The sequence below is a fragment of the Telopea speciosissima genome, chromosome 4 (assembly GCF_018873765.1).
Source record: "Telopea speciosissima isolate NSW1024214 ecotype Mountain lineage chromosome 4, Tspe_v1, whole genome shotgun sequence".
In the NCBI taxonomy this organism is placed as follows: domain Eukaryota; kingdom Viridiplantae; phylum Streptophyta; class Magnoliopsida; order Proteales; family Proteaceae; genus Telopea; species Telopea speciosissima.
In genome coordinates, this window is record NC_057919.1 from 42,995,988 (window position 1) to 43,021,748 (window position 25,761).

The 25,761-nt window shown below is 41.1% G+C and overlaps 1 long non-coding RNA gene across 1 annotated transcript; it reads right to left on the bottom strand.

Moving 5' to 3' along the window:
- On the bottom strand, positions 1-24,254 carry LOC122659686. The gene is made up of 2 exons (XR_006332529.1): positions 23,844-24,254; positions 1-36 (listed from the first exon to the last, which is right to left on the bottom strand). It is a non-coding gene; the product is annotated as an uncharacterized LOC122659686 (long non-coding RNA).
- Between the last annotated feature and the right edge of the window lie 1,507 nt (positions 24,255-25,761).

The window sequence follows — 25,761 nt, forward strand, 5'->3', positions numbered from 1 at the left end:
TATTTGTATCACCATCCACCTGGTATGGAGATGTACCTGCAGTCAGAGAGGACCATTTAAGCCTTTGCTTTATGCAGGAGTTAGAAATGTATAAGAATAATAATACAGAAAAACAACATATGTAATATTTCCTTCCACACAAGTCATTCATTTGGGCAATAATTAACCAAAGATATCACTTGCACATAAATACAAAACATTAAATTATGCAGTTAACGTAAGACACTAGGACGTAGGGATTTGTTTCATTGAGTTATTTTTGTAATTTTTCTTTTCTTTATTTTATTCATGTTAATAGAGTCGTAGATATAATTAGAGTCAGCTTTTACTTTCAGTTTCAAGATAGGATTAGGACTCTTTAGTTTAATTCTATAAAATAGCTTGTACCCAACTATTTGGATTGGATTTAAAAGTAGAAGGAAAAGTTTTGGTTAATACCTTGGCTGCCGGGTTAATAACTCAGCGGCTGCTTCTTTCTAGCTTTTCTTCCCTGTTTTCCCTATTCTCCCTTGTTGCTGGTACTACATTTTTCCTCGTAAGCGGTACACCTGACCTAAGGAGGTAATGTAGCTCTAAATAGGAGGCAATCCTACTAGAGGCCAGGTGTACAATGGTTCTGAAATTGACCAGCCGATTGGGGCAAAGTAGGCTGCAAACTCAAAATTAGGGTTAGGTAAGGAGAATGAGTGAATGTGATATATGATAATGATGGGCAGGTCTAAAGGAAGCTAATGGTATAGGTTTTAAATAGGTTTAAACAAAAAATTAAAATTCTGAAATTCTAGGGGTAGGGTTTTGGGTTTTAGGTTTTAGAATCTAGGTTGAAATTAGGGTTTAGAATGGTATTTTGGGGCTGGACTTGGGATCGAGTTTCCCAAACAGTGAGGGGAAGGCTCGACTGAATTTTGAAGGGGAATGGATGGCTGGAAATATGGTTTCTGATTTTTAGGTTTTTTTTTGGGTTTTATGTGAGTGAGGGGATTAGGGTTTTTTATGGACAGTTGAGGCTGCAGGTTAGGTCGAGTGGAGGGAGGGCAGTAAGGGATCTGTGGTTAAATTTTGGATGAAAACTGATGAAGGATGAAGGCTGGACAGGTTCTAGATGAGTTAGGGTTTAAGGGAATTCAAATAAAATAAAATAAAAAAGGAATGATGGGATGGACTGTAGAGGGTTAGGAGAAGAGGGAATGACTAATTGATAATTAACTTACTAGATTGAGCAGGTCTTCAATGGAGGCAGCAGCTATGTGATAGAAGGATAGAACCACCTTCCAATTGAAGAAGATCCTCCCAGCCGTCACGGCGTAAGGAGTCAATTGGATTCCACCAACCCCTTTCCACCTTGAGATCCACAAGGATGCACACTCACAAAGGAGCAAGGAGCAGCACCAATGGCAGCCAACAAGCAAAGCTCAATTTTTTTTAATTCAAATAAACTATGAGGGAGCCTCCCACGATTTCTAATTTTATAACAAAGGGCCAATGGCCAAATTCTAATACAAAATAACCTCTCCCTTGATAAATCATGGAAGGAGGGAAAGAGTATAATTCAAAAGCTAATAATTAAAACTGTAAAATGTCCTAACTACCCCTACTAACTTAAGTTAAAAAAACACCTAGCTAAATAACTTAAATTAACCCAAATTGAACCAATTGGATGCAACCAACTTAAACCAGTTCAATTTAAATAACAGAAAATAAACCAAGTATTGAAAGGAAATACTAGAATGTAAACCTAAGCTATGGCTCCCTAACTAAGCCCTATTGTCAGGACTTCTTCTTCTTCTTCTTCTTCTTCTTCTTCTTCTTCTTCCTACTTGGTGCTGCATCAACTCTCCCAGACTTAAAAGCATTCATCTCCGATGAATGGTTGAAGATTATAGAATAGTCATTTAAATCAGGATCAAGTCTCTTAAGATCATCCTCAGCAGATGGCTCAAGCTTGTAGGCGGACAACAGCTCTTTGACGGATGGAGAAGGCTGGAATTCTGGCTAGACAGCAGCCTCTTGAAGCATCACATGAACACCTCTTGGGTCATTACCCTCGTCTTCAAAGTAAGCAGCCGCATCTTCATCATCATCAACAGGATAAGCATTGAAGCCCTTGTCTTCATCATCATTGTGGGCTCCTTCTTTTTCAGCCATGTGGATGGACTTCTTGTGTGGGCAGTCCCTAGCAATATGCCCTTGTCTTGACAGTAGAAACAAGTGAAAGGGTCATTACGTCCCATAGAAGCTTTGCTCTTATCATCAACACGTAGGGGAACAGTAGGGCGAGAGGTGCCGCCTATAGAGGGACCCTGTTGTGAGGTGCTAGTGTTGATGTAGGCCGGCTTGGAAGTAGAACTCGGCTGTTTGCTTGAAGCTAGTAGCTCCTTTGCTTTCAAGGCCTTCTCAAAGCAATCTCGAATGTCCGTAACTTCAACCACTCCAATTGCCCTGTTGATCTCACTTGTTAAACCCAACCTAAACCGGGAAAGTATTTGGATGCCTTCCTCTCTAATGCCAGTGCGAGAAGAAAGTGCATCAAATTTCCTCATGTACTCAGATACAGTCATGGTCCCTATTGGCGGAGGGAGTTGAACTGATCCTGTAACTGAGACCTAAAGTGCCCTGGCAAGTATTTCTTACTCAGGTCATATTTCATGTCCTCCCAAGTGCGGGGTGCAATACTATCAAAGCCCATCTCTCTTTCAGTGGTTCTACACCACTCACGTGCTGGTCCAACAAGTTTAGTACGGACTAGCTTCACTTTCCTCTCTTCAGACAGATCATACCAGTCAAAGTAATCATCTAGGGCAGCAAGCCAGTCATAAAATACCTGAGGGTCAGGATCACCATCAAATTCTTTCAATTCAAGCTTCACCTTCTAATTGTCAGTGTAGCGCCGATTAGGACTCTGGTCTCCAGTGAAATAGGATCTCATGTACTCCTCAAAAGTGGGTTGGCGACCTCTATTTTTGTCCTGGTCTTCTCTATCTCTATCGCTATAACCTCTGTTTCGATCTCTGTATTCCCGGGAAGGCTCACAGGTACCTCTGGTTCTATCCCGATTATCTCTATAATGATCTCTGTCATCTCTGTATCTATCCATGTGAACTATGGGTCCATCTCTATGACCTCTGTAATCATCTCTGGGACTCCCATCTCTATCAGATACCTTTGTACCACTAAATGGAGCTGGTACCTATCTTCTTCTATGGGTAAATTGCTCTCTATCAAGGGGAACTCTTTGTTCTTCCAATCGCTGCACCCTAGCTATGAAGGCATCGGCAGCAGCCTCATGGGCTTCAGTTACAGCCCTCTGTTCAGCAGCCAATTTCTGAAACAGCTCTAACATGGCTGCCATTGGATCTATAGGTGGTTCCAATACTTGATTACCATGCTGATCCATGGCTCTGATACCAAGTTAATGTAGCTCTAAATAGGAGGCAGTCCTACTAGAGGCCAGGTGTACAATGGTTCTGAAATTGACCAGCCGATTGGGGCAAAGTAGGCTGATTTGACTCAAAATTAGGGTCAGGTAAGGCGAATGAGTGAATGTGATATATGATAATGATGGGCAGGTCTAAAGGAAGCTAATGGTATAGGTTTTAAATAGGTCTAAACACAAAATTAAAATTCTGAAATTCTAGGGGAGGGTTTCAGGTTTTAGGTTTTAGAATCTAGGTTGAAATTAGGGTTTAGAGTGGTATTTTGGGGCTGAACTTGGGATCGAGTTTCCCAAACAGTGAGGGGAAGACTCGACTGAAGTTTGAAGGGGAATAGATGGCTGGAAATATGGTTTTGGAATTTTAGGGTTTTTTTGGGTTTTGTGTGAGTGAGGGGATTAGGGTTTTTGATGGACAGTTGAGGCTGCAGGTTAGGTAGAGTGGAGGCAGGTTAGGTAGAGTGGAGGAAGCGCAGTAAGGAATCTGTGGTTAAATTTTGGATGAAAACTAATGAAAGATGAAGGCTGGACAGGTTCTAGATGAGTTAGGGTTTAAGGGAATTCAAATAAAATAAAGAAAGTAATGATGCGATGGGCTGTAGAGGGTTAGGAGAAGAAGGGAATGACTGTAATTGATAATTAACTTACTAGATTGAGCAGGTCTTCAATGGAGGCAGCAACTATGTGATAGAAGGATAGAACCACCTTCCAGGTGAAGAAGATCCACCCAACCGTCACAGCGTAAGGAGTCAATTGGATTCCACCAATTCTTTTCCACCTTGAGATCGACAAGGATGCACACACACAAAGGAGCAAGGAGCAGCAACAATGACAGCCAACAAGCAAAGCTCGATTTTTTTAATTCAAATAAACTATGGGGGAGCCTTCCACGATTTCTAATTTTATAATAAAGGGCCAATGGCCAAATCCTAGTACAAAATAACCTCTCCCTTGATAAATCATGGAAGGGAAGGAGTATAATTCAAAAGCTAGTAATTAAAACTCTAAAATGTCCTAACAACTCCTATTAACTTAAGTTAAAAAAAACCACCTAGCTAAATAACTTAAATTGACCCAAATTGAACCAATTGGATGCAACCAATTTAAACCGGTTCAATTTAAATAACAGAAAATAAACTAAGTATGGAAAGGAAATACTAGAATGTAAACCTAAACTATGGCTCCCTAACTAAGCCCTAATGTCAGAACTTCTTCTTCTTCCTACTTTTTTTTTGGGTGAATAAAAGAATTCATTACCGAAGAGAGAAAAAAGAAAAAGGGGGCCCCAAGGGGGGAATTACAAGAGCAGGCAGCTAGCCAAAGCTTCAGCTAGTGGGAGCTGGAGAAGCAAAAGAAACATTAGAGAGACCCCAGGATACAACAATAAGCTTGTTCCTTGAGGTGTCAGAACAAAAAGAGGGAGGGGCTAACAAAATCTTCGAGCTGATTTCAAAAGAAATGGAGTCCCAAATCTGTTTGGGGATCCATTTCCTGATATTACGCTCCATCCAAATATGATTGAGGGCAGCACAGAAAGCCATCTTCCCAACTGTGTCACAAATAGAGGATCCAGCATAGGTCATATCTATCCAAATCCATTCTCTTGAGAAAGGGAGAATTCTCCTATGGGCAGGCTAGCATTTGGACTGAATACTTTCCCAAATGGCCTTCGAAGTAGGGCACTCAAAAAATAGGTGGCTCAAGTTTTCCACATTGTTCCAGCAAAGGCAGCAAGCAGGGGAGACTTGGATCCAACGACTGCGAAGAAAGTCCTGGGTAGGAAGATAATTGGTGAAGACTCTCCATGCTGTGAAACAATGGCGAGGGATATAATGCTTGAACCAGAGAAGGTTCCTCCAAACAGCCATCGTGCCTTTCCACCGGATAAGATTCCAAGCTGCCTTGGAAGAGAACTTAAGCAAGCTGTTTGCTGACCAAGAAACACAATCACCTCTAACTAGCAATCTTCTAAAGATGGACTGAAGATCATTCCAAAGATTAGAAAGAGCCGGGGAAGAGGCAGATGGGGGGGCCCAATCATCATGATCAAGAATGTCCGCTACTAAAGCAAGCCTATGAAGCCCAGAAGCATAAATAATCCTTGGGGTGACCAAGTGCAAGAGGATCCCCTTAGGGTGCAAGTGATCCAACCAAAGGGAAGTAGAGAGACCATCACTGATGTAGGAATGGATGGCATAAAAAACAAGGTGTCGGGACTCAATGATCTTGCGCCAAACCCAAGAAGCATCGGAAGAGGCAGAGGCAGTCCAAATGGAGTCCTGCCGAAGAAGACCCGCATAAACCCAATCAACCCAAATGCTTTTCTTTTTTGAGGCAATCTTCCAGATCAGCTTGATGATACCAGCAGTGTTCACATCTTTGATTCTTCTTATACCCAAACCACCCTCCTTTTTTGGGAGGCACACCAAAGACCATCTTAAGGGGTGAAGAAATCTTGAGGATTCAGTGCCCTTCCAAAGGAAAGAAGCTAACAGAGATTCCAAGGACTTAATGGTTGCTTGGGGAAGCCCATAAATGCCAGACCAATAGACATAGGAAGCCTCTAAGACAGATTTAATTAGCACCAACTTGCCTGTATAAGAAAGAAGCTTGCCTTTCCACAACTACAGTCTTTTCCTTATAAGATCCAACATGGGGGTGCAATGATGAGCAAAGAGCCTGGCAGGAATCAAAGGAAGCCCCAAGTACTTGACTGGAAGGTGCCCCTCTTGGAAACCTGATTTCTCAAGAAATCCCATGTTCTCCATCTCAGAAACTCCAGCAAAAAAAATAAGGGACTTGGAAGGGTTGATGCGAAGGCCAGAGAGCTCATGAAATTGCTGAAGACACAGCAAAGTGGACTCAAGCGAGGCGATGGAGGCCTTGGAAAAAATCATCAAGTCGTCAACGAAAGCTAGGTGGGTAAGTTTTAAAGCTTTACGCTTGGACACAGGAGTGATGAGCTGCTGATCAGTACTGATCTGGATTTGCCTAGAAAGGACTTCCGGAGCCAAGGTGAACAAGTATGGGGAGAGAGGGCATCCTTGGCGAATCCCCACTGAAGCTCCAAAATATCCTGCTGGACTGCCGTTAATTAAAACTGAGAACTTTGGGGAGGAGATGCAAGAGCTAATCCAATGAACAGAAGGCATACGAAATCCCATCTTAAGCATAACTTGAGATATAAAGTCCCATCTTAGGGAATCAAAAGCCTTATGAATGTCAATCTTCAAGAGAATAGACGGGGCATGATTCTTCCTGTCAAAGCCTCTAACTATATCATTGCAAAGAAGAATATTGTCAGAGATGTTCCTGCTTGGGATAAAAGCTGATTGGTTGTCACTAACCAGTAAATCCACAACACTCTTGAGTCTTCGGGCAAGGATCTTAGCAATAAACTTGTAGAGAATATTACATAAGGCAATGGGTCTGAAATCATTCATAATCGAAGCACCTTCCTTTTTAGGAATAAGGCAAAGAAATGTATGATTGGCACCTTTGATCTGGCTAGGGTTGAAGAAGAAGCTTTCAATGGCAGCAATAAGATCAGCTTTGATGATATCTCAGGTAGCTAGGAAGAACCCCATGCTGAAACCATCCGGCCCAGGAGCACCAGACACCTTTAGAGAGTGAATAGCTTCCACAATTTCATCTTCTTTAGGGATAGAGCTCAAAGCATCAAGATATTCAGGAGGAATGAACTTGTTGAGCAAGTGACCTTGAATAGGAACATTTCCCTCCATGGGAACATCTTCTTCCTATTTGGTGCTGCATCAGAAGGATTTGTTGGAACTCCACTTTTACATTCCATATCAACCTGATATTTTAAATGCGGGTACTCCTGGCACATGCGACTCAAAACCATAGAATACCACCACCTAAACCCCCGCCTGCCATGAGATATTGTTTGGAGATCAGAACTGAACTTACCTCCATCGCCAGATTCTGTTTGCAGCAGGATTATCACTGTACTGTTTGATTTGTTTGATTGACTGCCAATTGTTGCTAAGAGGCGTAGAAAATAAGATTCTAGCCACAAAATTTCAGATCAAACCGTAGTCTGTCGACTCAAGTTCTTTGCTCCAGACCAAGTCTGGTTCTCCACCTTGCTGCTGGGAATCGTGGGTTGAAGAAGACTCCCACAATATATTGGTTTTTGACCCCTCTAAATGGCTGAGTTCCAACTTTACCCCTCCCTTTTATGCTAATTCTGCTTTGCCCTTATTTTTATTTAGTTCCAAGTTGGTCCTTATTCTTTAAATCTTATTACCAAACTTTGTCCTTTCTTAGCTTACCTTAGATACCCTTTAGGATTCCCTTTAATTACAAATCTGTCACTCTCATAAACTTTTAAAAATATTTACTGTTTTGCCACTAGTGCTTTGATTTGAGTTATCTAACACTTGGGCCCATAGTGAGCCCAAAATAGGGTTTTTGTGACCCGGGCTCACTAAAGGAGGACAGTCTAGAGCGCATAAAAGTTAGATCCTTTACATCATGATTGGTTGCGAAAATCCCTAGGATTTGAATCAACAGAATCATGATTCTCAATTTCGAAAACTGTTTGGTTGATGAAATGAGAATTCACAAAAATCCAGGGATCCACCATTTACACTAAAAATCACAAATCTTCAGATTTCACCCTAAGGGGTGACATCTGAAGATTTAACCCTTGGTATAAAAGCCTCGACATCTGGAGATTCACGAACAATCAGGATTGTCAAGTTCACAATTGAATCTGCAGCTCTGCTCCTCCTCGTCGCTGTTGTCGCTGCTGCTCCTCATTGACTCCAGGTAATCTCTATCTCTCTCTCGTTCTCTCTCTGTCCCTCACGATTAAACCCTAACCCTTCTTCTCCCCCCTTCATCTTCTTCTGCTTCTCAGGTTTTTCAGGTAGATTCAGGTTTCATAATTAGGGTAACCAATCAGTTATTCTGGTAGATTCAGCCATTCAGGTTTCAGAATCAGGGTAACCAATCAGTTATTCTGTCAGAATTTCAAATCCACAGATACTCTCTCTATGGATATCACACCAGAATCAAAACAGGCACCAAGAGATTTACGCAACCAAATGCGGTGTTAACATCATTGACGGGGTTCTCTGAGATTCTCATTGGAATAAGCTTTTGAATTGCCCGAGAAACCAACATACGAGGCATGTCATGAATCCAGAGCTGTGCATAAGATTCTCACTCTAAAATTGTTGTTTGCTTCTGCAACCAATATAATAAATTGTCAGGTTAGTGCTTATAGTTGTCAAGGGTCGCTTAGGCGACTCCTAGGTGTCCAGGTGCCTTGACAGCTATGGTCACCTAGGCGGGCAGTCTTGGTTGCCTTCTTGTTGTCACCTTTCGTCCAGGCCCCCTCCAAGGCCTTGGGTCATCTAGATGCCATGACAACTATGGCTAAAAGGGTCAGGATGGCTCAGTCTTACAAGGAAAGAATCTAGATCTTTGTCTTCTTTTTCTGTGTAATTCCAGTCATGAATGTACAACATCCTTGATTCCGTGATGATGAGGTTGTCCTACAAACAATTTTTGTGTGTCATTAGTTGACTGAAGAGGATTACTTCTAATCAACCGGCTCTTTTTTGTGACACAAACAGGATGCACAAATATTTAAGGAACCCAACAGAAATGGATGAGGATTCGGCTACAGCTAACATACCAGGCCCCTATTTTCAGATTCCACAAATCCAAATAAACTTTTGTAGTATTTATTCAGTACCTCCTTTGACACAGATAAATCACAGTTGTGGGCTTATTTTAGTGGAAATAAATTTTTGGATTGGGTTCTATACATGTTGGGTTTCTGATCCAAAGAGTTTTCATTGGAATACAAAATTTACTTTATTAGTTAGTCTACTTAGTCCTATTCATTAGTTTATCTGTTATTTAAGTGTTTAAGTTAGGATAGATTAGGAATCTATGAATACAGCCCTATTTTAGGTTGTTTTCTTTTATTTTGGGCTGAGTTTTAGTTGTAGTGGACTACCTTCAAGGTAAACTATTGGCTGGAGGAGTTTTTAAGCTTAATTTTAGTATGTTTTAAGTCTTTTATACAAGTTTGTAAGGGGCTACAGACCTACACACGAATTTGATGAATGAATGAATGAAGGGGAAATATCATCCCCCTCCCTCTAAGTTTTCTTAATATCAACCCAATACCCAAGTTTTGAAAAATGATAATGCCCTCCCCTACTTTTTAAAGATTCTATCAACCGTACCCTAAGTGACTAACTCTGTTAAAACAGCATATGAAAATACGATATTACCCTTTTTTAATTGAAGTTAATGGGTGGATCCACCAACCCGACCCTGGCATACATTAGCACCAACTCAGCAGTGCACGTTAGCAAATCCCAATTACTTAACTTAAAGAAAACTTTTTTTTTTTAAATTATAATGAGGGGAATCAGACGGAGAATATTCCCCATCGTCTTCCCCAAATCGACAAACATGGAAAAAACCCTATTAGGGTTTCAATTCACCCACCGCCGCCCCTTGTAGTGGCCAAAAGGAGGGCCGGCAGCCTCAAAACTCATGGGACGACAAGCCTTCACCGGCAACCACTGCAGAAGCCTTTCCTGCAACTCCACCCCCACCCTCTGCGTTTCTTCTTCTTCTTCTTCTTCTTCCTCCAGCACCACCATCATCACCACCACTACCCAATCCTCTTCCACCGCCAGCACTAAAAAGTCTTTCTTTCCAATTTAATGATTTTCTTGAAACAAGAAGCTATGAACATTGACCCTTTATATATATATATATATATACATATATATACAGTGGGGAAGGGGAAAGTTTGAAAGTTAGAACCAAGGCGGAGAATCAGATCAAATCGGAAGAATGAGGAGATAATTCCTCCTAGTGGATCATAAAATCCTTGTGGGTGCTTCAATATCCTACTATTGACGATCATTCGCTCCAAGTACTACTCATCAAATCTATGGGTTTAGGGTTTTTTTTTCCCATTCTACCAGGTTCTCTGTTTGTTTGTGTTTTGTCAACTGTTAGTTTAGTTTGTTGAATGCATGTATTTTAATTGAGATTGGGTGTAATTGGAATCGATGGATAGAAGATGGATGTGCAATTTTTTCAAGGTTTTGTTCTAATTTCGGATTATTGTTGTTATTACTGTACGGATCAATAACTTTGCAGCAAGCAAGGAGGCAGGTACAGTAGTAAGATAGAGCATGGATTCCCTTCTCGACTATTTCACTGCTATTAATTTTCCCAGTTGCTGCTGCTCAACTACATACGGAGGTACCAATAATAGAAAGCGGTTGAAGAACTCTACTGAAAATTGCAATGGTGTTGTCAAGAATAGTAATATTGCACAGGGAGTAAGGGGTTACAAAAGGAGAAAGAAGAAGAAGAAGGGGGAGATAGAGAGGGATGGAGGAGCTGAGTTGGAAGATGGAAATGGGGTTCGGCGGTGGTGCAGGTGGTGCAGGTGGTGGAAGAGGATCTGTGGCGGCAGTGGTGGCGATGATGGTGGTGCTGGCAGAAGAAGAAGAAGAAGAAGAAACGTAGAGAGGGGAAGAAGGTAAAATTGGAATAAAATTACATTAAGGGTAATCTGGGGTTTTAGAAAAATTGGACATGCCTACGTCATCACTTAATAGCGTTTGTAACAGTTAGGGTACGGTTGATAGAATCTTTAAAAAGTAGGGGAGGGCATTATCATTTTTCAAAACTTGGGTATAGGGTTGATATTAAGGAAACTTAGAGGGGAGGGGGATGATATTTCCCCATGAATGAATTATGGCTTTTGCATCCATTGTTCTGTGAGATTCAGAATAACTTGCGGTGAGAAGCAATGAGATCCTTGGTGAGATGCTAAGGAAGGCTTGGTGGGCTGCCAACTCTGAGGATCAGGTAGGATTCTCGATTCATATCTTCTCTTCTTTATTCAATCAAAACCAAAAAACATCATGTAAGTATTTGTGCATCTCTTGCTTTATTATTTTCTGGCTTCTACTAGTTTTTGTGCACATCCTACTTGCTAGAATTTTTATTTCTTCATTGTTTCCATCTGAAATTTCAAATTAAACTTCAGATTAGACAATCACATAGTATTTTAAACACATCCACGATTTTAAATTTTGATTTTGGCGTTGAATTTTTAGAGTCCTACTTCAAGTGGGATTCTAAGTTTCTCTTGTTTTGAAGATCAGATTCTATTTGCTATTTCAGATTTATAATCACTTATTGATGCAGATACCGAAGAAAGGAGGAGGAGAACTTAAAGCACTCTTGAAATACTTGACTCTATCGTCAACTCAGTGTTGTAACTGAGATTTAAATTTGTTGCTTTGTTATCTAGTTAGTGGGTTAGGGTAAGAGTTCTAATTTGTTAGAATTTATTTAATCTTCTTTCCTTTCAACAGTTTAGATAGTGATTAACCAAATTATTATCGACCAGTGAGATGATGACTTGTAGCAACATCCGGGATGAGGCCGACCCCAACTGTCTCAGATCATCCACCTAGCTCTTCATACCTGTCAGATGCTGGGCCGATCCGATCTGACATGAGCTGACCCTCAAATCATCCATCTAGCTCATTACAACTATCAGACTCTAGGCCAACCCGATGTAAGGTCGACCCGAGCCGAATTAAAACTAGGCCAAGGCCGAACTAAAATTACAAAATGCGGACCAGAACTGAACAACATAAGAAAACCTTTACAACAACCTACCTGTCTCTGATCGGATCGGTCATGACATAGCCGAGCCGAGCTTATCACATCTCCAGATCAACCAACAAGTTAAGGATAGAATCACTTCACCCAGATCATGCATTCTGCATGATTTGAGGTCACACCTTCCGCATGACTCTCTAGCATAGTTGTCATGGCGTCGCCATGGCGTCCTGGCGCTAGAGAGGGTTGCATGGCGACCTACGCCATGGCGTCCCTCTTTGATTTCTTCTTCCTGTCTCTCTTTCCCTCTTCAATTTCTTCTTCCTGTCTTCGATTTCTTCTTCCCTCTTCGATTTCTTCTTTCCCTCTTCAATTTCTTTCTTCCCTCTTCGATTTCTTCTTCGATTTCTTCTTCCTGTCTTCTTTCCCTCTTCGATTTCTTTCGATTTCTTCTTTCCCTCTTCGATTTCTTCTTCGATTTTTGAATTTTCTTCTTAAAACTTGAGAAACAATAGAGAAAAAATAAAACATGGCTTGAGTATACATCTATTAACACATTAAAAATAGAGAAAATAAAAAATCAAACATGGTCGACATGCTCGCCATGGCAACGCCATGGCAACGCCATGGCGGGCAACATGTCGATATATCGACGTGACACCCCTCCACCGACTTGGATCGCCGTAACTCCGTGACAACTATGCTCTCTAGGACAGGTGTCCACACTGGGAGAGCTCCAGCTATGCCTCTTGGGGACCAGAGCGACGGTCTATCACCGATGAAAAGCCTAGGATGATCTATGATCTTAATCCTATAAATAGCCAAGCATCATACAAGGTAAAGGGCCAATTCACTTCTCATTTTCTCTACTTAGAGATTTATCTGTTGCAAGAGGTCTGACTTAAGCATCGGAGTGATTCCGCCAGCTCAGGCCGGCCCTCCATTTCTTAGCTCTGTTCTTCTGTACAGCCATACAGGTCAGCTCAGCCACAAGAAAGCTCGGATCAGATCTTGCCGCAACAGATAGGATAGAGTTTTATGTAGTTAAAACACACCAATTCCTTCCCGATGGCTTGGAGGTTTCTTTCTTTCTTTCTTTATGGTTGCCACTTGGACACTACTTCCCACAAAGAGTATGAGATAACACTCAAACTCTATATCATAGTTGTCACAATGTCTAGGCGACCCAAGGCGTTGGAGGGGACCTGGATGCAAGGCGACCAAAATGCCCGCCTAGGCAAGCAATGCAACACTAGTTATCAAAGCGCCTAAATGCCAAGGCAATCACCTAGGCGATGCTTTGAGTCATTGAGCTCCAACAATTTATTGTAGTAAAAGAGATGGCTTTCTTCTGTTCATGGTCTGTGGGATTCAGATTTGGTTGTGTGATTCAACTGCCCTATCGGTGAGATTCCACTACTTCAGGTAGGATTCCAGCAAGGCCAGCTGAGGGGTGATGCAGATCCAAGCATCCACGAACTGAAGAAGCCACCCTAATCATAGGGCCATAGTTATTTTAGCCATAGTTTATTTTCTGCATTCTATACTTAATTTTTTTAAGTTTAAATGTAACTTAAATTGAACCGGTTCAGTTTGGTTCAATTTAAGTGATTAATTCTTATTGATTGTTAGTGTTTATTTCTTATTGGTAGATTAGGAATCTTTTGTTTTAAGTGTTTTAATTTCATCCCTCCATGATTTTTCGAGGGAGAGCTTTTAGATTTGTAATAGGATTGGGCCTTAGGCCATATTATTTATTAATGACAACGTGGGAGGCTCCCTCACAATTTAAATTTTGAAATTTTCATTTGCTGTTGCTGCCATCATAGTTGTCACGGCAGCTAGGCGACCCTAGGCAGTGGAGAGGGTCCAAAATCAGAGCGACACCAAGTAGGCGAACAAGGTGACCAAGTCGACCAAGGCACCCAAACGCCTAGGCGACGCCTTGACAACTATGCCATTGTTGCAGCTGTCTAACTCCACGTGAGTGTGCCTTGTGAGTAACATCAAGGTTGTCTTGTGAGTAACATCAAGGTGAAGGGATTGGTGGACTCCGATCAACTCCTTGCATCTTGTAGATCGAGAGGTCCTTCTTCTAGTTCTTCGAAGCTGCTGCCATTGAAGAACCTGCATATTCCAGTAAGTATTTTACAGTTTTTATCCATCCCCTTCTTCTCCTAATCGTCTACAGCTTACCCTAACATCCCCCCTTCTATTTTATTTGAATTTCCTTAACCCTAGTTCACTTACAGCTTTAACCATCCATTAAAATCCATCCAACTTTTAGATACAGCATCCTTCCATCCATCCCTACACTCGATCCAGGTTGCTGCCCTATTCCTAACACCTAAATCCTACCCCCCCCCCCCCGCTCTCTTCTCTTTAAAACCCCAAAACCCTAAAATTTCATCCAGCCATATCCAGTCATCAAAACCCTATCCAACCTTGGCCGAATCTTCTCCTTAACCCCTGGAACACTCGATCCAAAGCCCTGGTCCTGAATCCCCATCTAAACCCTAAAACTCAATACTTTCTTATTTCCCAAAACCTGAAACCCTAACCCTAATTTTCTGAAATTTAATTTTTTAATTAAACATCATTCAAACCATCACTATTAGCTTCCCCTAGGCCTGCCTAACTTTACTAAATAAAACCCTACCTCATTACCCTAAGCCTAACCCTAATTCTGTCCCAATCAGTCAGCTGATTTAGGAAGGTCCTGGTCATTGGCACCTAGTAGACTTATCCTCTATCTAGGACTACATTAAGGGGTCTGGTTATATCCTCCTTTTCTAAACCACTTCTTCACTGTTTAAGTTCTACAATCAGGCCAGATCTTATTTCTTGTTTGTTTCTTCTATCAGTTTCTACAATTTCTAGTAACCTCTTCTTAGATTATACTCAGTCCAACACTCTTATTGAACCATTGTTCAACTGGTTTTCTGAGGGCATATCCTTGCTGAACTGAGGTTTAATCAAGTTTATTTTTCTCCGGTTCCAGCTGTGCAGTAAAAGAACTAAGTATCCATGCTGGAAACTGCTTGTACAAGAAAAGATTAATCATCATCAAGAGAAGTTCAGTTACTGCACAAACATGAACATATTTCCAAGAAATCAAAGCAAAATTTTTGTGATAGATCAAAGACAGAAAGATCGGCTGCTTAATTTAATCATCAATGATGGTTGATTAAGATGTGCTTGTGCGGTTGTGAAAATGGATAGAATGTGTCTATAAGAGTGGTTGAACAAGAGTTCTTCCACAGAATATCCCAGCCATTCCTTGCACTGATCATGAAGTTTTGAGGCATTCCCAAAACATCTCTCAAAACCCAAAGGCAGCACCAACAGAATTCCAATGCTTCTGATCAATCAACAGTAACTATAACCTTCGATATGATGGCATGCAATTATTCAGTTATATCTTCCTCGAGAACAGGACTACATAAATATCTAGAAAAAATGAGTTTTCAGTGATGTAGATCACAAGTCCACATGCACCCACAGGAACAAGCCCCAAAACCAGCAGCAACGTTGTGGATCTGCTGTGAGAAGCAGCCTGGTCTGATGATGTGGCAAGTTTTCGTTGGTTCCATGGAGCATCACCTAAGGCAGCCCCAGCCTAGAGCGAAGCATGAAGAAGAAGAAAAGAGATCAAGACAGAAAAATTTGTTAACAGAAAAAAAAAAAAAGTTACTGTTCACGTGAACAGTGATTTGGGACTGATGGATAGCTGGTGTGAAGATTAGCTTAGATGTTGGTGGAATATTCTATTAGAAGCTGTTATTAACTTAGTTTCTATTTTCGTAATAGTTTCTTAGTTATTAAGTTTCTAATTTTGTTTCTTTCTTTTTAGTAGTTACTATATTTATTAGTTTCTAATTTTGTTCTTTGCATGTTGGCTGAACTATAAAGTAGATTCTATTTTCATGAGGTTTCTATTTTTTTTAGAAGTTGCTATTTCTTTTAGGGGTTTCTATTTCTTAAGTTTCTAATTTTGTAAGTTGACCTATTCCATTAAATAGGCAGCCCCTCTTATAATCATAGTTATCAAGGCGACACCTTGCGTCCAGGCGGTTTCACAGGGTCAAGGCGGTTGAGTGCCTTATGTTATGTCACAAAGGCGAGCGCCATGGTCTCTAAGGCGTCGCCTAGGCATCGCCTTGGGCGCCTATGCTTCTAGGTGGTCGCCTTAGGTCCTTTGTTTTTTTAGATTTCTGTTTTTTAAATTGTTTATGTAGTTTAAGTTATTCTAATTGACATAATATCATTGGTTTTATGGTTTTGGTTCCATGCTCTGAGAAGCATGGAATCATATGTTTAAAAAAAACAAAACAAACAAACAAAACCTAAATCGATTCACTCATGACTCACCGTCTCACCCATAACCCATTTGACCAAAAAGAAAGAAAAAAAAAGAATCTGCGAAAGAGAAAAGGAGAAAAAGAAGCAGCGGCGACTCCCTGACTCTACTGTTCTTCTTCTTCTCTTCTCCAGCCTCAACTGGCGTCCAGCGACATCTCCAACCTCCACTGGCGTCCAGCGACATCTCCAGCCTTGAAGGTAAGTAACCATCTTCTTCTCTTCTATTTTTCCTTTTTTTTTTTTTTTTTTCTTATGTTGCTGCTGCTCCATGTCCCCCTTCTCACTGGCAGCGATGATTTACTCCATCTTCCTCCGCCTAGTTTGACTCTGATTACATCTTCCTCCTGTTACCCCATCTCCAGCAAGCAGCAAGGTAAGTAAATAGTGTTTTTTCGTTGTGCTTTTTTTTTTCTTTTTCCTTCTAAACCTCTATGTTCTAAAGTCTAAACCCATCGTCTAATCAACTCAAGCCTCCACCCCCACCGGAGACATCTCCAGCTTACACGATTAGAGTTGTGCTTTTTTTTTTCTTTTCTTCTTCTAAAGTCTAAACCCTCTTCTTCTAACCTTCTCTGTGTTTCTTCGTTTGGCAGCGGTGACCTCTTACATCTTCCGGTACCGGCTGTCTTCCTTTACTCCGACATTCCGGCATCATCTTCCGGCCAGCGGTAAGTGTCCTTTTTTTTTCGGTCTCAGTTCTTCACTTCTTCAAGTTCTTCTCTTCTTCATTAGTCCAACTCTAATCAGTGATCATTTCCGAATTTCATTTTTTGTGCTTCACTGCTTCTCACTCTAATCAGTAAGTGTTAGTTTTTCACTTTTTAGTGTTTCAATTTCAATACTGTATTATTGTTTCTTATATGCAATCAAAAGAATTTCTTTTCCTTTTCATTTACTGCTTCAAATTTCAATAGTCTATTACTGATTTACTGCTTCTTATATGCCTTCGGTTGGACTATGATAATATGATGAAGTGATGAACTTAGTTTGTTAATTTGTTTTTTTATGAATATCTTGCATTGGTTTGACTCTTTAATATTTATTTAGCAAAGAAGTAGAATTATATAATTTTTAATATGCTATTTGTGCCAAATAAAATAGTTATATATAAAAAAATAACACTAGAACGCCTTGTTAGCCAAGGCGACGCCTTGCAGCCGCCCTATCGCCAAGGTGCTTAGGAAGGCCCTCAAACACCGTGGTCGCCATGCCACCTTGACAACTATGCTTGCAATAGAAACAGATTTTGGAGAATAGAATTTGTGGCCAAGTTTGCCATCAATTATGGGAGAAATTCCATGTTTCAACAACTGAGATAACTGTGGGTGAGAGACCCAAGGTGAGAGGCCCATTCCCCCCTACCCCCCTTCTTCTCTTCTTTATCTTCTTTACCTTTTCCTGTTCAACATACACTGCTGTGTTGTTTTTGTGACTGCAATAAACTATTGTGAAGATACCCTTTGAAGATCAAATTCAATTCCCAATCATCTTCAAGGTTTTCTGTTGTTGCACACCGTCAATAGACCCTTATCGTGTTGATCCTGGCTGCAATCGCTCTCCCGCTGGTTTTTCCCTGGTTCAAGGTCAATTTCTGCATTATTCAGTGGTCCCACTTGCAGTCTAATAAAGCATCAAAGAAACAAGTACTGATTCCAACCCAGACTAATGTGAAGCTTGTAATTCTCCAATCAAGCAGCTAATGTGAGGCAGAAACTCTCTGAGGCTAGATTAATCTGGAATTCTTAGAGCTTAATATTAGAGTCAGGAAACAGCCTTTCTATGAAGCGGGGGTTAAGGTTGCGTACATTATGACCCTCCACAGACCCCACAGTGACGGGAGCCTCGTGCACTGGGTACACCCTTTAATGTTGTACTCTAGCGCAGGATCTGGTGCAACCTATTTCTTGAGCTCTTAATTCTAGAACCAAATGGGTTTGATAAAGAATCAAGCGGAATACAGCCAATTTGTAAACACACACATAATGATGAACCCACTGACGAGCACTGTTTGCACATCCACTCCAGGAAGGTTCTTCTTATCAGATTATTCACTAGCGGTCTAGCCATCACTTTATCACTACTTAGGAATATTGATAGTAGGTCCACATAGGAAAAAATGTATGTAGAATGTGTACTACCTATGGGCAGATAAAACAATTAAAATTTGGTGTAGATAAAATTTCCCACAAAAAGTGAATGTAAAGAAATATACATTGGACCCAAAAATTTATAAACAATTAAATAGTTAAAATAATAAAAGAAAGGGAAGATTCAAGCCACCCCAAGAAACAATTAATAGAGTAAAATTTTGAAAACAAATTACATGGAGTAAAATTACAAAATTAATTGTAAAGTTAAAAAACAATTTCAGAGGAAAACACAGCAAACAATAATAAGAAAAAGAAAGAAACTGATACGTACATGGGTAGTATTGCGTTTACCTGATTAGATGGGTTTAGGATAATGAAAGGAGAGAATTTGTAGGGAAAAAATTTACAGAGGAAACCAGGCCTCTTGGCTTAATTGAGGAAGTCGTACCTCATCTCATAGATAATTTAGGAATTCCACAAGCTACTTCTTTCTTATTTACAACCAGTAAATAGGAGTCCGTAATTCCCACGTTCAAACAAATTCTCTACAAGTTACAATAACTAATCACAACCTCTCCTAATAACTTACACCACATCCAATAACTTACCCTAGTATAACTACCCACCTCCCATCTACACATAACATTTAACTACCTACTACCATCTACACAAAATTCTCTCCCCCTTGGAAGTGTCCTTGTCCTCAAGGACAAACAAAAGTGGCTGTGGTGAAGCCGAATATGCGCCCGAACTACCAAGATCAGCTTCTTAATGTTGGAATGAAAGGGCTCCAACTTTACAGCCCTGTTAAGGCCAGGATCATATGGGAAGAACAGGCCGAGTGATTTATAGAGCTTTTCCCAATATATATCATTCTGAAATTGGTCATGTGGTGGTAATGCAGTGGTAATTCTACCATTAAAATCAGAAAACAAAATCTCTGATTCACTAAGTCGCTTTGACCGATGAACCAACGGGGAAATGAAATTGTAATCATGAGCTGAATTGTTCTTGCCTGTGAAATTTGTCAAATACAACATCAGGAAATCGTCCATAGCCGTCCATAACCGTTCTAATTAACAGAATGTTCTTCCAAGGGCCGTTCAACGGTGCAACGTTGTCAAACCTTGTATTGAAGAGTTGGTGCATCTGCATTTGCTTGAACATTCATTCTTGGTAGGCCGTTACTGCTACACCCGGGGCAGTTTGGACCTTACCTAATGGGAATTGCCCTGTGGCTAGGGTCAACACTGATGACCTTGAACTGGAAATACCATAGAAAGATTCCCCTCGAAGACTTGGAAGTGTGGGCCAAAGCCCCGCAATTTTCCTTGAAGTTTGGGCCATGACAGCAGCACCGGAGTCACGATCGGATCCACTGCTGGTGAATCCGATCGATAATCCGCCCGTGCTGTCATCAGCCTTTTTGGGTCATTTTCCTATGAGACCCACATACCCGTGTCCCAGACATCTTAATTGAACCATTGAACCATATGGACCCTACTCTCACCATTGCTTGGTTGAGTGGGCCCTGAAGTGGGGCCCACAAGGCTTAACTTGGGTGAATAATGAGTTTTATACACCCTAGCCTAAACCTATACACCCTAGCCTAAACCAAACAGACTCTAGTGGACAATTAAGTCCAATGGACTTAGGGTACACCCCAAACATGACCTAATGGACCTAGGGGCTAAGATCAAGACCAAACAAGCCCTAAGACCTAAACCAAAACCCATTTAAAGACCTAGGGCCACTAAGTGATTGGGGATACCTAAACCAAACACACCCTAAGGACCCTTCTAACCCCTTAAAGCTAAAAGAACCCCTCTCATTCACTTATCTCTCCCCCTCCTGCATAAACCGTGGAGGAGAAGAGACAAGGGAAAAGAGAAGGAGGAAGAAGAGGAAGGAAGAAGAAGGTGAAGTAGAAGAGGAATAGGAGGGGAAGGGAAGAGGATGGAAGCCATGCAAAGATCGCTGGCATCCCTACACCTCCTCCCCAGCTGGCCAGACCCAAGGGAGAAGAGAAAGAGGAGGAGAAGAGATGGAGATAGTGGCTGGAAGAAGGAAGCTCACCAAGGTAAACTCCCTAAACCTAGCTCTCCCTCATTTCTCTTTGATTTTGATGGTTTTTTGAGCTAGGGCTAACCTAGGGTTCCATTTGGGACTCAAGGTGAAGCTCGGCCCTAGTTGGGAGCTCTAATGGATGTTGACCTAGGCCTCTAAGTGCTGCAATTGCAGCCATGGCCAATGAACCCTTGATTTGAGCCTTGAATCCCAACCCATGGACCAATATGAGACCCAAACCTTGTAGGATCTTGGATCCTTGAGGTGAGCCTAAGACCTAGTGACCCTAGGAAGGCTTAGACACCTCTCCCCTTGTCCCTGAGGCGCTATGGAGCTCCAAGCTTCAAGCTGGAGCAAAAGCCCTCTCCAATCTCGGAAGAGACTGCCGGCGGACAAACGACCGGATCCATCTATCGTGGTACCGCCCGTCAGTCCGCCCAGTATAACCCCTGTGTGATGGCCTGAGCGGACGAAGGCACGGATTCACTCTGTTTGCATTCGCCCGGAGCCTGTTGCTCTCGGGTCTATCTCAGAAAATTGAACGGATGCGGGGGCGGGCCCAAGAAGCACATCCCCCCGTGGATCCGCTCCCTTTTATGGTTGTCCCAGGTGTCGAACGAATCAACAACCGGATTCGACTAAGAAGATCCGCTCGTGGGTCCGCTCGCTCTGTTTTTACCTTTTGGCCTGAACGGAGTCAAGGGCGGATTCACCTCTGCTGAGACCGCCCGTGAGTCCGCTCATGCTGTCTTGGTTGAAATCGGATTTTAACCTTGTGGGCCTATCATGGGACCCTTCTATACATACTTTAATGATTGTTTTTGTATTCCTAGGCTACCCAACTCGATAGAGAGCGGAAAGCCTAGGTGAGATTCATGTCAACCACACATAGCGACGCCTGTGTTAGGTGAGTGGGTTCTGGGTGACTTTGTTGGGTTTGTATTAATATATTTGATAAACTTAAGCATGCTAGTATATATTTATAAGCATTGTGCGCATTGCATTTATTATCTCAGATGCTATTTGTTATAAATGTGTTAGCATGCTCACCATTGTATCGGGCTACGGTGCCGGGTGTGCCGGTACCGGAACCCAATTGATTTAAATTATGAAAACTGTTGTATGTCTTCCTGAACTATATGTGTCGTGCCGTGCTGGTACCTGGGTACTAAATGGAATGGGACGTTGATGCACCCGGAATACCTCTCGGGACGATAGGACTTGCATATAGTATATCTGTGGTTAGGATGCTTGCTCCCTCATGCTACAACCCTTGCCAACAGGGGTTTAGGTGTTGGATAGTCTAAGCACCTGCGGTCTGTAGAGGTGGGAGAGGCCAGGGCAGGGGTAGTGATGGCTATCGAGGTTTGCCACTGGGTGGTCATGATGGCTTCTACCGGCGCAGGTCCCTTCATGATAATTGAGGACTCACTGGGGCGATATGATAAGTGACCATCAGTGTTTCCCGAGTTATCACAGTAGCATATACTTGACTGATAAAATTGTGTGTCAGGTGGAAAATGAATCTAATATTGGCATGCATCATTCTGATTGATATTGATTGTATGGTGTATATGCACTCCCCTTTGCTCCCTCACTAGCTAGTGTAGCTAACCCCGTTGCGCAACCCCTTTTTAGTTGATTATGCAGGAGGTACTACTTGGATGAGCACCGTTGGATGCAAATCAAGTGGGACCAACAGCTGTGACTTGGATGTAGATGTACACCCAAGATTGGTGCCCTCGTGGCAATTATATGTTATTTTATTATTTTCTGTCTTCTTTCCACATTCATGTATAAACTTTGTGTTTATTATAAGGAGAGTAATGATTGGTTACTTATGATTAGAATTGTAATATGTGTTATCATTAGAGAACCGATGCTCTATAATTTCACATGATTTAATTAAATTTTGCTTCCGCTAACTCTGTATCTGGAACGGTTTATTCCTTTTTGTACGTTCCTTTCTGTTATCAAGATGTGATGACAGGGTGGACTGTGGCTCGGGACACTGCATCCGCGATCCTGGTAGGTGATGGGATGATGTGTAATTGTCCCAGTCATACCCCTATGTGGCAAAATATCTTACATCGGGATAGGGGCGTGACAGTTACAACACTCATCTGAACTTCAATCCATTGAAGACGTTGCTCAGCGACCATGCTAGGCTCTGGATTCTGGGTAAATGCTCTCGAGTTTTACCGACCGTGAACTCGGTATTGGGGATTTGAGTACTCAGCTTCTCCAACAACTCATCAAATCTCGAAAGCATTTTTTGTTGTCCTTCTCAAAGTGTAGGAACGTCTCCTTCCAGTTTCTCCACCCTCAGATTCATAACCTGTCCTGAATCTCCTGATACCAAGCCGATATGTATTGGGGAGGGTAGTGTTCACCTATCTTGATTAGACGGAGTTAGGATAATGGAAATAGAGAATTTGTAAGGAAAAGAGATGATTTTATAGAGAAATTCGAGCCTCTTGACTTAATTGAGGAAGCCATGCCTCATCTAATATCCACATAGATAATTAAGGAAATTCTAAAAGCTACTTCGTTCTTCTTTACTACCAACAAATAGGGCAATGCAAGTTTACAACTCCTACTCCGATAACTTCCATAATCCCTACATTCATACAAATTCCTTACAAGTTACAATAACTAATCATAACTTCTCCAAATAACTTCCACCATATCCAAGAACTTAACCTACCATAACTACCCAGTCCCATCTACAAGAAACATTTAACGACCCACTCCCATCTACACATAACAGAAACAGGGAGTGAACAAGGAAAAGTTTCAGTAAAGCAAACAACTTTAGTTAAAAAAAAAATCCTGGTAAAGGAGAAGAGACCTTCAAACTGAAAATTCAGAAGAAAAAAAAAACTCTCACAAAAACCAACAAATATAATAACCTAAAGTCAGTTTCGAGCAAATAATCGATAAAGTAACCTAAAATCAGCAATCAAGCTATTAATATTCAGGTTGGGATTGGTGTGTGGTTTGTGTGATTACACTTTCAACAAAAAAAAAAAAAACTATTAATATTCAGGGAAACTACAAATAAATTTCACAGAAAAAAAAAACACCACATTACCAAATACGAGAAGGTGATAAAACCATAATTGCATTCATAAAAATCATTGATCTTCCAACAATAAAAACCAGAAAATCAACCAGAACCAGATGATACAGATCAACATTGACCTTCAAAATCACCAAACCAGTAATTTAGGGAAATCTAGTCATACCTTCAACAAAATATGTTGACGAAGGCCATCCACGAACGGTCGTAAGAGAGAGCGATTCCTCCTCCGTCAAAGGATTCGCCAACTTCCCGACCAACTCAACGAGACCAAAAGGTCGTCTACGAGGCGGAACCCACTAGGACGATCCAGGAAGAAATGGAAGCCAATCTGGCGCAGATCTTCTCACAATGATTCCATGGATGGCATCTTCGAGTCTCCGCATCCCCAGAACCTCGACTTCATTGTCGGAATCGAGATCCACCCCGATTAGCTGCGCTTTCTCTGATCGATTCGATCTGTTCCTATGGTTTAGAAGTCGAGATGACGGTGCGAATGGTTGGGTTCTAATCGAGATAAAAGAACGAGTGGAGGAAACTCTAATTACGGTCTGGGAGAGGGCTCGAGCCATGAATTAGAAGCGCAGCAATAGCAGAGATGGAGAGGGAGAAATGATGAAAGAAGAAAGGAGAACTGACAAGACTTTAATCATACTTGGAAACCCAACCGGAGTATAGTCAAAATTTTGGAAAACATGGTCAAAAGTCACGTAGACTCGACCAAGGTGAAAAATCACATCACTCGGTATTGACTCACCTGAGTCAAGTAAGACTCGATTTTTTACCCCGAGTCATTTTTAACTAAGCAAATCTTGTCAATTTTTAAATACATAAATGCTACTTGACTTTTGTTTTGTACTACAAATACTACTTGATTATGAGTATCAATAAATGTAAGGGAAAAATATCACACCACGGAGGACAAACGCAACGATAAACGCAACGGATTAATCTAATCTGTTCAATATATACGACTACATCCTAACTGTTCAGAATACTTACCTCCTTAGCGGTTAAGAGTTTCCCATAGTTGGTAATCGAGCAAACAAATTTTAAAAAAAATACTAAAAAATTAAAAATCTATTGCGTCTTGTCTGTGTTTCCGTTTGGGGAAAACCCTCTTTCCGGCAAACTCTTCCTTCTCAACATTCTCCGACCGTAAACTCCCGGTTATATCATCGAAGAAATCTGTGACCGTGGTGGGAAAAACCCTTATTTCTCCAACCGATATTAAGGTTAGAATCTTTCCTTTGTTTCTCGATTTCTCTATGTCGCTCTCACTTTATAAATATTTGCATTATGAATCTGTTGTTGAATAGTTCGATTGGATTAGATGGTGATGTTTTTTTTTTTTGCATTATTGGCTTTATAGAAGAGGGAATAGTATTCGGCAAAGGGATTTATCAACATTTGTCTACGATTTTGTAGTGAGCATTTTGCCGAAGCCCTAGATTTGCATTAAGCATCGTTCTTCCACAGGTTTGAACACCTCAACGATTTTGCAATGAGCATTTTGGCAAAGCCTTGGAATTGCATTCACCATCGATCTTTAAAATGTTTGAAGTCCTTGCATTTACCTCTGATGTGTTGTTAATTTGATTTATATGCAAATTATGATTGTTGAAATCCAGAAAATTCTTTGACCGTTGTCTCTGAAATGCACATTGCACACACACACAAGTAGAGTTGGTCACAACGCTCCATTGTTCCACTGAATTGGGGGAGGTGATGTTCTGATCACTAAATCCAAAGTTTCTAAACTCTTTGAACTCCATACAAAAAACCCAAAACATCCCAATTTCAGGGTTTGAAGATTCAGTGGCATACTAAATACGAAGTTTCTAAACTCTTTGAACTCCATTTAGAGGCACTATGGCTTACTGAAATGTGTAAAAGAGAGATGGCCATCTCCTTCACACACACACACACACAAACTAAAATGAGGAGAATTCATGGTAAAATGAATGGTCAGTAGATAAAATCAATGTTGGTCATCATTTTTGTTTTTCATTATAGTTGTCATTTCTTGTTTACATTTATATGGTGACTAGTCATAGCGATTCTGGAATTTTGAAATGGTGAAA